Source organism: Pezoporus wallicus, unplaced genomic scaffold (genome assembly GCF_028554395.1).
Source record: "Pezoporus wallicus isolate ANWC-B61680 ecotype Strahan unplaced genomic scaffold, APGP_CSIRO_Pwel_v1 contig_12814, whole genome shotgun sequence".
NCBI lineage: Eukaryota > Metazoa > Chordata > Aves > Psittaciformes > Psittacidae > Pezoporus > Pezoporus wallicus.
Window position 1 is genome coordinate 263,214 of NW_026640662.1, and position 13,310 is coordinate 276,523.

At 47.8% G+C, this 13,310-nt stretch overlaps 1 long non-coding RNA gene across 1 annotated transcript in view; it reads right to left on the bottom strand.

Moving 5' to 3' along the window:
- Positions 1-244: 244 nt before the first annotated feature.
- LOC130604967 (uncharacterized) overlaps positions 245-13,310 on the bottom strand; it is a 51,445-nt gene continuing 38,379 nt past the window's right edge. Inside the window, exons 2-3 of the long non-coding RNA XR_008973578.1 lie at positions 5,044-5,178; positions 245-719 (exon numbers count right to left, since the gene is read on the bottom strand). This is a non-coding gene — a long non-coding RNA (uncharacterized LOC130604967). The remainder of the gene's footprint in view (positions 720-5,043; positions 5,179-13,310) is intronic.

The window sequence follows — 13,310 nt, forward strand, 5'->3', positions numbered from 1 at the left end:
ATCAGGAGCGGACTTCCCACCTGCTCTGTTTCAGCACACAAATAGTTAATACCACCGATCTTTTGAGGACAACTTGCCATTTTGAGAGGGAACCCAAACACCAGCTCTGGAAGCTGTACTGCGCTTGAAAATGGCTGTCGGCCTTTCAGTGCAGAAAGAAACAAGAGCAGGCTTTGAGCACTCCTTAATTTAAAATGTAATTTCCATCCTCTGCCTAGCACTCACGTGGGATTTATGCTATTAAATATTAAATACCAAGACCTTTATGCAATGAGGCAGCTTTATTGAATAAAATTATATCAAACAATGAAATCGCAGGCTTTGCAGATATTAACCATATAATGGGCCTCAGGACATGCTGCAGTGGTAGGACCCAGGGGAGAAGTGTCCTGCAGCCCGTGCCTGGCCTGGAATGCTCCTGGTCCAGGATATGTGGATAACCACACACCAGCGTGTGCCGGGGCCGGGCTCCTTCGCACAGCTGCACCAGTGCCCGTCGCTCCTCAAGTCAGCGAGACTCACATAAAATAAGATGTTTATGAAGTTCTGCTCATTTCCCACTTTGTGTAAAGTCCAACAGCAAATTACAGAGTCTGCTGTGGTGGTTTTTTCCCCTTACACTGCACCCCAGGGAATTACTTTGAATATTCTGCGTGAGGATGGTAATTGCATCGTGGAGCCTGGCTGTCAGAGTGACACGGTGTGATTTCATTCCACGTCTGGATGGGAATACAAGCACTTCTTGAGCGATTACCAAAATTGACTTCTAATTAACATTGGTGCCACTAAATCTCAATTCCCCAGGGCTTGCACATAAACAAGCACAGCAGAACCCCAAATACAGACAAGATAAATGTGCTGCACTAAATAAATGTTCACCAATTTTACTGTGTTTACAGTCTTCGGGAGGGAAGAGGAAACACTGCCCAGGGCTCAGTGGCTCAACTTCAGGGAATTCAGTTTTCCTTCTCCTTGGCCTCAGCCCTGGCCATCAGCTTCTCAAACCCAGTGCTTCCAAACCAGCCTGCAGAGGACCATGCAGCGCACCACCACCAAATGAAAACCAAGGGTGACGGGGCAGATGACCTCACTCGATCCATTTACGATGCCCTTCTAGGTCTGATTTTGCCATAGTCAGGAATAATTTAGGTAACAGATGTAAGTGATAATTTGGATACACTTAAAATATTTTATATGCTTTTTGAAGGAAACAATTTTCTGATGTAATTTCTATTTCAGTAAAAACTTCCAGTTTTGATAAATGTCAGAAACTGCCTTTGAAAGCACTCAAGAAAATTATTATTACTATTATTTTACATAAAGAAGTCTAAGCACAAGCAAGTGGAATTGTCTGCACTCCAGCGCCACAGACAGAATAATGTTACTTTGAGGGGAGTCCTTGACAGTTACAAGCATTTTGGCTGCTGCACCATAAAATTAATAGTATTGACATTTCATGTCCTGCAAAGCAGCTCGATCCCTCCTGCCAGTCAAGTGTCAGCTTGCTGCGGACAGGACGCCAGCGCCACTCCTCGAAGGGCTTAGTTCCACTCCAGGAAATTCCATCCAGCAACCCTTCTACATCTGTTGAATTCGGGATTTCCCACACGAGATTACTCATTCCTGCAGTAGCAGCACCCGCGGTGCCTTGTGAGCCCCTTCCCCTGTTGTCTGCCCTTTCTGTACTTCCAAAAGCACACAAACCTCTTAAAACCAAGAGGAGCTGTCAAAGTGAAGTGTGGCCTGGGAAGCATTAGGATACACAGAAAAGATGTACAGGCAACACTGACACGTAATAATGACAGCTTGATACTGTGGCTATTTTTCTACCAACGTTTTGATGTTTTCACTTAGGGTCGTTATAAATGACTTTTTCTGTCCCTAAACACCAGTCAGAGCTGCCACTAGTAATGTTCTGACCACAGGCAGGTGCAATAAAATTGTTGGAGGTGTTGACACTTAAAGATACAAGCAAATGAACATGATAAACTGCCAAGCACTACGAGCAAGAAACACAGTGCTCTTTCTTTGTAACGAATGGTTACTTTGCCCTTGGTTTTGTGTAGACAATGGCTTTTCAAATCACCTGGGAAAACTGCTGTCAGAGACACAAACCATCAGACCAACAGATCTCAGCTCTCCCCAGGACCCAGCACACGACCTGAGCACACGCTGCCTTCCCACTCTTGGAATCCTACAGCTTCACCCCATCCACCCAAAGAGGAAACGTTCATCGTGTGCCAGAACCGGGACTCAATGGCAGCACTGGGAGCCTTGTGCAGACCAGCAGGAGCAGCTCTCAGTCCCCACAGCCTGGTGGAGCCGGGGTGCCTGTGGGAGCCGCGTCCCCCCAGCTCCATCAGGACGCCCATGGGCTGATGCAGCTCTTGTCATCCCGCTTGGCTTTAGTGCAGGATAATTGGTTTCTGTTCCTTCTGGCTTTGTGTCACCACATCCACTCCAGCCAAAGACAATATTTATGTTATTTTAAGCTTTTGCTACTTAAAACGAACAAATAGCAGCAGAATGAAAACACTGCCATGCAGGAAGCACAACAGAGACTGGAAAGAGGCACTGCATTAAGATGCGCAGGATTTCAGAGTATCTCTCCCTTGGTAAAGCTGAAGACCTCATGGCTCGGTCTCGCTTCCAAGCTCCCCAAACACCCAACACCACAGAGGCAGAGCAAGAGGACACGGGACAGGGCCAACTCCCCTCCACCCCATCTCAGCAGCTTTGTCTGCTGAGACACCAAACCGTGGGCAAGCAGAGGGGCTGAGGCAGCTGCAGGTCCCTCACTGGAGGGTCATGCCCAGGACTGCAGAGGCGATGTTTTCTGGTCCTTCTTTGCTTTACAGAAGGCTTTTACTCAAGGCAGCCTTAGTTTTGCAGCACACTGCACTCAAGAAAAGGAGGAAGATGCTGTTCCTGACTAATATTTTTCCTGGGAATTCAGTGCAGCAAATTCCCTGGAAAAGTGAAAAACTGTAATGGGCAGTGCAAAATAATGTATTGGACCAGAAGTCGTTTGACAAAACTGTTCGATTTGAATTCAAAGAGAGGAAAAAGTATGTCTGGGCCTAAACGAGGCTGTTGACCATGAAGCAGACTTTGCTGTAACTGAAGTGAAAAGGCTAATTCATCAACCTCTAATGAGAATCTCATTGTCATTCATCTTTTATGTGAACATTCGCAGGCAAGAGCCTGGATGTCAGGGGAAAGCCCTGTAATTAACTTATCTCTGTTGTGTAAAAGGTAACAGATCTGAACGATGGGCTCTGTCCCAGCACAGCTGCCTCAGACAAAAACCAAGCAGATTTGTTAGGTCTGATTTCTGCTTTCGTGCTATGGAAAAATAGCTGCAGAAAAATCAGAGCCATGAAAAACACATGGCTTGGAAGGGCAGGAGGAGAAGCCCACCTCCAGGAAATCACATTGGCAAGAGCAACCGAAACCCTCAGAGTGGGGAGTATCATTTGTTTGCAATGGGAGAATTGTATCATCTAGCCTAAGGTATCAAGTTAGGATTAAGACCAAATAATGAAGGAAGTGATCAAAATAATATGCCACGGATAATTTGCCCTCAACATATTCAGCAGACACTGTCAAGGCTCCCTGCAGTTACAAAGTCCTGGCTCACTCGCTGTTGTGATTGCATTAATCAAGGTCCTTTATTTTTCTGGAAGTCCCAGAGGCACTGGAGGACCCGACACCCTGATTGCAGATACAATTAAAATGACTTCCTATGGCAGACAAACTAGAGGGATCAATTTTAAACACAGATATCACACTGAGGGACACAATGCTGACACGGATGCCCAGGCAGTGGTGATCTCCCATAAGATAAAGGTAACTCTGCTCAACTAAGACCATACAGTGGGCTCCCTATATCCTGGACCAGTGCAATGGAAGAGACTTTGGGTGAGAAATGTCACCAACGCTCACAGGAAAGCCAGAAGATTCAGAGGGAAGAAGAAAGGCCGTTCTCTGATAAAGGTTCTTTGCAGGTGGCCATTGTCCCTGGGCAATGGGGCCCTGGGAATGCTGGGGCTTACGTGCCCCTGCACTTGGGGCAACAGGAGACCACTGCTGACAGGGGTGCGCTGTGGCTTATGGCAGCTCAGCACCATGACGAGCCTCACTGCTCACCTCATCTTCATCCATCACTGGAGACAGAGTCAGCCAGCGGAGGATTAACAGTGATCCCATCGAGCGCAGGTTAAACCGCTCCCCTGGCAGGATGGGAGCTTTCCACTTCAGGCAGCACCAGACACAAACCGGCCAGCAGAGGTGTGATAAGGCAGGAGAGGTGGCTGGTGCCTGCTTTAGCATCACCAATTGCAGCAGTTACTCCTCCGTGGCAGGGAGAAGGATCCATCCATTTCCCAGAACAACTGCACAGAGCAAGAACCACACAAAAACACTTTCAGAGTGAAGGAGTTGATGTTCTCCTCATGTGTATGGGAATATTTGATGACAGAGACCTATCAAGTTGTCACTTGCATTGTCACTGTAACTCACTGGGTAAATGGGCTCACCTTTCAATCCTGTGAATGTTTTCAAAGATAAATTTATGAAGTTAAGTCCCACTTTTCTCTTTCCTCTTTCTTCTTCCTTTGCTAAAGCCTGTCACACATTTCAGTTAAAACACTCCAAATCCTCTCCTCCGCTTCCACACCAGTTTCACAAACCAGCTCATTTAACCAGACAATCACATGAAATAACCACCAACCAGACTTTACTTTTATTCTTTTCCCACAAAACGTCCCTGAGCTTGCAGCCTTACACCCTGCATCTTTCTGGGCCTCTCACCAGCCTGTGCCCTCCAAGTGAGCTGCTTTGGGACTGGCTTCTTACATGCGCATTTTTAATGCAGCAGGTGCTCTAATTCCTCTCAAAGAGGAGCTAATCCTTCCCCGGGGAAGTGAACATCCTCCTCCCTGTTTACGGTTGGCACTAGCAGCTTTTTCTTAAACCCTGTTTTAAATAATACAGCAGAGTTCTCATTAGTTCGCTTGGCAGAACAATTGTGTATGTCCTCACCTCAAACTGTCCCCACTCCTCGCTCCTCAACAGAGGCAGCAGTTCGGATGAGTCCATCTCAAAGGAAGCACAGAGGCAGCCAGGGAAGATCTCCAAGGCCATGACCACAAGTGTTGGAAACCTTCTCTGGAACCCCTAGAATGAGGCCAGAAGCAGAAGCCATCATGAACATAGAGTCCTGTTAAACTTCTCAATACTTGCCACAGAAAACACAAAAAATGGGTGATATAAATAACATTCTGTGAAAATGTCTTTAAGAACTGTGATTTGACATATATTTAAGATCATAAACTTCACTCTTTTTAAGGCTTTTGGTAAGACTTGTAATGAGAAAAGACAATTCTGAAGTCCTTGACATTAATAAGTCTATTGTAAAAAGGTCACCTTCCCCTAAGAATGTTTTATTATCAGTGAAGCAGAATAGCTCTGAATATGTAATGACTTTTATCTGATGATTGCCCTGTATTCTTTTCCAAAGAAAGCAAGCGTCAGATGTTGATAATTTACATATAAGTGTTGAAGGGTCTGGCAGCAGAAAAACAAACTGGTTCAGAGAAATTAATTATAAAGCAGCTACAGAAGAGACATGAAAATTAACTTCTCATCTTCATGTGTCTCTAGGAGGAATTAGAAAGCACCACAAGACTGACTGTCCTCCAGAACACTCCTGTACATCGCTCAGCTGGAGCGCAGCACCCGCAGCAGAGTCACTTCCCGTGTAAATCACTGCCAACACTGTTTCTCGTTTGCATTTGGGTTTTCCACTTTGGTGTAGAAACCACCACTTGCACTCAGCAGCACGAGGAGGGTTAGGAGGCACACCCAGAGGATGCACATGATTGTTGGTGACAACAGGAACGCAGAACAGCAGCCAAGACTGCCGGACACAGTGACCCGGTGTCAGTGTCCCCAGTAGCTTCCAGGCCAGGGCAGAGAAGCGGGATGAAAGCAGTGCAAGGCAGCGCGGTGGGGATGGGGGCAGCGCAGCGCGGTGGGGATGGGGACAGCGCAGCGCGGTGGGATGGGGACAGCGCAGCGGGGTGGGGATGGGGGCAGCGCAGCGCGGTGGGATGGGGACAGCGCAGCGCGGTGGGGATGGGGGCAGCGCAGCGCGGTGGGGATGGGGGCAGCGCAGCGCGGTGGGGATGGGGGCAGCGCAGCGCGGTGGGGATGGGGGCAGCGCAGCGCGGTGGGGATGGGGGCAGCGCAGCGCGGTGGGGATGGGGGCAGCGCAGCGCGGGGGGGATGGGGGCAGCGCAGCGCGGTGGGGATGGGGGCAGCGCAGCGCGGTGGGGATGGGGGCAGCGCAGCGCGGTGGGGATGGGGGCAGCGCAGCGCGGTGGGATGGGGGCAGCGCAGCGCGGTGGGGATGAGGGCAGCGCAGCGCGGTGGGATGGGGGCAGCGCAGCGCAGAGCGGGGGTCGCACCGGCACAGCACCGGAGAGCGGCCGCGGCAGGGACTGCCCCCGGAGCAGCCCCTCTTTTGCGGCTCAGTTCGGACAAGGAGGTTTCTCCAGGAGCTGCGGGCTCAGCAGCAGCTGCGCCGAAGGCTCTGTGTTGTTTTGAGTCATTAAATTACATTGCACTTAATTACTCCCAATCTACCACCAGTGAAGGTTTCCAACAAAAGCTGCCTCTGTTAAGAAACCTTTTTTATATCCTAATGATCTCATCTCGAGGATGCTTTTCAAGGAGCATTTACACAACATCACTCCCCGTTTGCCAGGGGACACAGTGGAAAGTAACTGTATTTTTAAAATATTTTCTTCAAGAAAAAAACTGGTTTTCTGAGGGTCCTCTCCAGGACAAAGGCTCTGCCTCGTCCACAGGCCCTGCCTCATCCAAAGGCGGTTTGTCTGGGGACCAATTAGCTGCTGAATTTCATCAGCAAGACAAAGCTGTGCCGATTCATCAGCATTTCAAAGGAAATGCCACGGGTCCATCAACAGAGAGTGGTTCTTAGCTGCAAACCGACAGCTCCTGACTCCACACTGAAAGTCATCCCATGATTCTGCAGGGGTGCAGGACTATGGATACGGTTGGATTTGGGAGGGTTTGCTCCATTTCACCCCAGCACTCGAAAATAACCAATGTACAGTTACTATTACCTGCTTAAGAACTTCTCCCCTGTACAGTCCTGTTTATCCTGGGAATATGCATTCCCAAGCTGGCTCAAAGATTTAGAGCCCAGCAATGTAATTCTTTGCTCAGAGAGGTTATAGCATCTCCAAACATCAGGCCCTTCAGGAAAGCTGATCCAAGCACCCAGAAAGAAGCAGATTTAATTGGCCAGGCATAGGGAGGCTTTGGCAGTGTGCGCCTCTCATAAGCGCGGTGGGGATGGGGGCAGTGCCTTCATGTGCCACAGTATTAGACAGGGGTGAGAGACCGAGAAAGGGAATGGAAAAGAGTCAGAGTGAGGGCAGGACAGCAGCAATGGAGACCATCCATTTCACCAAGAAGCTGGTGAGATCTGAACTGCAAACAGGATTTGGCTTACCAAGGAGAAGCAAGGACAAGGGCAATTTAGCCTGCAGTGACAGTGTGAAGACATAGGGCTCCTGCAGGTCTTCATGAGTCAGATTAGCTGGAGTTAAACTCCTGAGCTCTCAAGCATGTCCAGTGGCATTTGCACCCATTACAGGGCTGCTGACCTGCCTGCCCTCCAGTCCAGAGCTTAATGTGAAACAGGATGAGCCTTAATGTCCCTGCATCAGGAAATGGGTATTTAACCTAATTTTTCCAAATCCTAATTGCATCCTTATACTTCCTAATACTGAGCTAATAAATGAGACATTTCAGCTTTCACCCTGCCACATCATCACACCAGGAAAAAGACACATGACAGATTAGGCAACCATTAGATGTATTGTGCATTCTCAGCCAATGCAAGTCCAATGCCACATTTCGAAGATGGGTTTAGAAACCGATGTTCTGTGTGGGCTGGAGCAGTAGGGTGGGCTGATTAAACGAGAATTAACAGCAGCATTTGGGGCTGCTGCTTCTCTTTTATCAAGTGTGAGCTGGTTTGTGCTTTCTGCTTTCTCTCACCCGTGCATCATTTCGGATGGAAGAAATCCTGGTCCAGCAGCTGCATTCCCCTAACAGAGTTTGGGACCTTCCCTTCAGCTACAGGAAAGAATACAACAGACACCCCCATACCCTCATGTGGGGCTCAAGGTGTGCCTGGCACAGGCATGGAATGTGAGAATGCTGGCTGGCAGCAAGGGACGTGCAGCATTTTGTCTTGGTCTTTCTGTCTTACGAGGTCTTTCTGTCTTACGAGGAACAGCCCTGGCGGAGCACACACCTGCACAGCCCAGCTCCCAGCCGCACATTTCAGTCTGAGGCCAGGATGAACAGGCTGCAGTGGTGTGAATTGTTACACTAGTGTTAAAAATTCAGCAGAACTCATTATCCTGAATTTAATCGCTCCCTCTGAAATTCTGTCAGACTCATTATGTTGGTTCCCTCTTTGAGAGGGTTTAAGCTCCTCCAGAGAGCAGCTGTACAATAGCAATAATAATGATTAAATTGCTGTCTAAAGCTTCACTGGACATCAAAAATAAGTAGATTAAATTCACACTTACAGCCACTTTTTAAGGAAAATTATCATTGTACCAAACTGGTAGAGCTTATGATACGTCCTTATGGAGTCAGCTGAACACACGCTCAGGGAAGCTCAGTGTGAGCCTTCTGAACCCGAGACTTTGGGGGTGTGGATCACAGCACTGGTGGGAGGCCAGGCTGCAGAGAAGAGCAAAACTTGTATTTGCCAAAGATAAACCACCTGGGGAAGAGCTTCAAGGAAAGCTGAAGTGTCCAAGAGCCGCACTGGAGGCAGGAAGCATTTTTAGTCCAAGAGATGAAAATGGGATATTTTCTAAAGTCCTCCAGCAAAGCAAGTGCACAAAGGCTGTGCCTTGTACCAGGCCCACTCTACCCCCAGCAGCAGGAGGTCCCTCAGGACCCGTCCTGTACAGCTCCATCAGAGTGCACCTAGTCCCAGAGCTCCCATGGGCTGATGCGTTTTCAGATCAAGACGAAATCAGGCCCTGACCTGACAGATGCCTTTATCTTGAGGGGTTCCCAAGGAATTCCCCACATCCAGAGGCCAGAGGCATTGTGTGTGCATGAGCAACAGCCAGCAGGAAGGGAATGAAACAGTTTTACATCTGCCAGCTCTGTCAATGGGCCTAAGAAAATAATTGTTTCCCCCCTCAAAATACCCATACTTTCTGATCAGACACAAAAGCTGCCACCGCACACAGACACCCTAAAGCACAGCTAAAGACAATCCCCCTTTTCAGCAAAGGATACCATGGAGATTACTAAGATTTAATCATAGAATCATAGAATAGTTAGGGTTGGAAAGGACTTTAAGATCATCAAGTGGCAAATCCCCCTGCCATGGGCAGGGACGCCTCACGTATCTGAAACAAAACACACGTCAGAGTTGCCTTGAGGACAAGTAACGTAAGCACGTGCTCACTTTTTGAAGGGGAGAGGTTTAAATAAAGACATATATAGGTGAATATCATCAACCAAATTTGTAATTAATTCTAGCAACTCATTAACTGTGAGAATGAAATCACTGGAGCTTCACTAGTTTATGAGACTCATGGATGTGTGTCCATTTACTTAGTGATGTATGTAAATCACGCCACGGGTTTATTACATAGTACATTACTAATGCAGAGACACCGTCCATCAGAGCTGCAAAGAACCAGAACAGCATTTTAACTGAAATTCCACTTCAGCCCCCAGAAGTGAAGTGGGATGTAAATGACACATAAGCCTTGTGCTAGTTTCTCCTTAATTTATTGGTATTTCCACTGAGGCTCAGTAAAACAGCCATCTGCTGCCCTGGAAGTCACCCTTAAAGGAGTGGAGAACCTGAGGTAGGTCTGGTCCACGCAGTGCACTTGGTCTTTTGAAGCATGCTGGGAATGTCCCAGTGTGCATCCCTAAATAAACCAAAACTGAACTGAAAAGTTACTTTGAGTTATTATTAACAAGCACTGCACTATTTTAATTGGCCCCCTGGTGAGTACTGGCCTAAGAGCGGGGACAATAAATTGCTTTACTGAGTTAAATTCCTGGTTGGACTCCAGAAGTGAAGAAGCCACCACTGTGTGTAAATTTCCCTCAGACCCATGCGCAGAGCTGACAGCACCGGCTCTGTCAGGAGCTCTTCAGACACCTGCCAGTTACATCGGTGCCAAACCAGACAGCAGCCCCAGAGCTCACGCAGTGAAATGAAGTCATTCATCGCTTCCTGTTTGAAAGGAAGAGCTTGAGGAGCAAGGCTCATCAATTCAGTGCTCCAGAGAGCCCTGGGTTAGATGAAGAAGTTCAGATATCACCAAGAAAACCCAAACCAAAATAAAGGAACTAAGCTGCTGAGAGGAGAGGGACTGCACTGACACTGGGAGTCTGCTGAGTCAGCTTGAGGTGCACTGGAAGGCAGGAAGAGGAGGAACCACAGTGTTATTACAGGAAAAATTGCTATTGGAAATCGTATCCTTCCAGGAGATTTTAAGAGCTCTGACCTTGGCTGTGAAAATGCTATCAGAAGCAGTACTGTCAAATATCCTGGGATGCAGTGAGTAGCTGGAACCAAACCGGGATGAGGAGATGCTCCTCTCAGGTCAGTTTTTGAGCTCCCTAGGTTGGTTTCGACAAAGCTGAGTTTCAGGATGCTAGAACGTTAGACCAAAGACAACAGAACTGTTTCCTGATTAGGTTGAAAACAGAAGAAAAAGATTTTTTGCAGCTGATCCCAAGTATTCCATCTTTGATCCACAACACACACTAACCCTTACCTTTGCACCTGAACCAAAGCTCAGCTTTACACACAAGCCACTAACACCCCGGTTAGGTTGTCCTTATGTTCGTTGTCAACGTTTGTTGCTTCTCCAGCAGAAACCGGCACTCGAGGGCATTGCTGGCGCTGCACCTCACCGCCACCAGGGAGGAGCAGGCAACCTCAAGTGGCCTCAGCCGTCAAAACTAGCAGCAGTGATCCAGTGGTTGAGCTTGAGGCTGAAGTAGTCCAGGTTTTGTGTATCACTGATTTCTGGAAACCCTATTACTTTAGTCTCTACAAAGGGTGTTCCTTTGCGGGGGCAGTGAGAGCATCCTGCAGGAAAGCACCAGCTGCTGCAGGACAATGGGATACATGGGGAGCACAAACCAGCAAGATCCGCCCAGCCAGTCAATGGAGTGCAGCTTGTTGACACTGGCAAACCAAGCAGCCCCATAATTGCAACAAAACCTGAACTTGGTTAGTCTCAAATGGCACCGGGTTGTGTAATAGCTGCTGCTTTCTCTCCCTGACAACAGGGTCAAAACTTGTGCTGCAGCTTAATAACAGAACAGAACCATAAGTCATGTAAATATCCTCAGCCCATCAGCAGCACAAGGATGTTCAGAGCATTTTTCCCTTGAAGTACAAAGCACATTCCCAATTAGTGCTTAAAAGGAAATTTGAGTCCTTTGTTCATCAACTGAAACAAATTGGAAGACTTCTGAAGAAAAAAACCCATCCTACAATAATCTAATACCCAGTTAAGTGGTTAAGGTTAAAAGTGAGGAGAGGGGAAAAAGGCTGGAGAATAGGGCAGAGCGATACAGCTCAGTGTGATAATGGTCCCAGTGGAAATACATCTGTTGATAAAGTTAAGAATAAAGAAGTTGTTCAGGAGGAGGCTTTTCAACTGCCCAATCACCATCTTGCTGCGCTAAGATGATCCTGCTGTGTTTCCTGTATTTTCCCCACTTCAATTCCTTATTTATTCCCCATGCCCTTTAAACACAGGGAATAAATTCCTGTGGGATTCCGCAGAGTCCCTCTGGATGTACTGCACCTTGTGCTGGATCTGGGATTTCCAGCATCACTTGGAAGTCACACACAAAAAAAGGCATCAAGTCCTCCTAAAGAAAGCAATAACTGAGGCAAATCAACCTCCAAGCAAGCTCCATCAGTGCTGCTGCCACCCCCTATTCATCAGCAACAATGAGCACAGGCATTGCGATTCCACGCTGGTTTTATAAACAGAGTGCTGCCTTTTTAGTATGTCACATTTAGGCAAGAGAACAGATTCTGGCCATAAAAAAGTACCCTTGGAACCTGCTTTTATAGTTCTTTCTTGAAATATTTCTAAACAGCCCTCTCATCACATGCATTTAAACAACTCCAGCCTCAGGAGTATAATAACCTATAGCAAATATGCTGACTTTTCCAGAGCATAAATGCAAGTCTTGCTTGCAGGTCACAATTTAATGAGTTCACCGACAACAAAGCTCCCAAATGAAAATGGAATTAATGTACCGACGATGGGGAATCCAGCGTTTCCAGTGCATCTGCAGCGACACTCGCCTGCAACCACCACCTCTTCACATACTGATTTTAAGGTCAGCATCAGGCACAGCACCTTGATGGAAGTGTGTCCTCCTGCCCTCAGGTCTGCACCAACAGGGACCAGCCAGTCAGTAACTGGTAGGGAGGAAACATCCCATATTCTGCCTGAATAACTGGAACAAAAGAAAACTCAGATTCATGAATATTTAGCAAGTTCTCACACTCTTATTCACGACAGATGTATTTTGGTTTTGAAAGAATGTCAAAACCATTCACTGCAATTCTCTTGTGCAATTAGTGCAGTCCCTTCCTTGGAGCAGCCAGTTTTGTGGCTCCACCCCACACCTCCTTCCTGAGGGTTAGTTTGGGATTGGATACATTCAGAGAGGAAAATTGTATCCGTACAGTCATCCTTTATTTGGCTTTATTTCCACATTTGTCTTTGGTCTTTGAGGTTGTTTATGTCTGCTGTATATCTGCCATATGTTCAAGTATCTCTTAGGCACTGCTGCCATTATTTCTTTGGAATAACTACCAAGACAAAAGAATCATACGCAACCCAAAACATCACCTCAGGACAAGGGACAAGGGCTGTGACCAGAAGGTTACACCACAAGACAAGCCCTGCTGGTACCCAGAACAGGCTGGCTGCTGGGAAGAAGCGGATGCAGAGCTGGCACCAAGCACTGCCATGGCACTTCCCCATCTCTGAATGGGCAATGGGGAGCAGGAGGGCTCCAGGCTCTGTCCTGAGCCCCATCATTCCCCCTGCACCCCCAGGGGATCCCTGCTGCAGGGATGGGGGCCTTGAGCTGCCTCCTCCAAACCCAACACCTCCTCCTTAGGGGAGCCCATCCTGCCCCACTGCTGGGAATAGCGGCCGGAGCGCTGGAGAGGCTGTGCA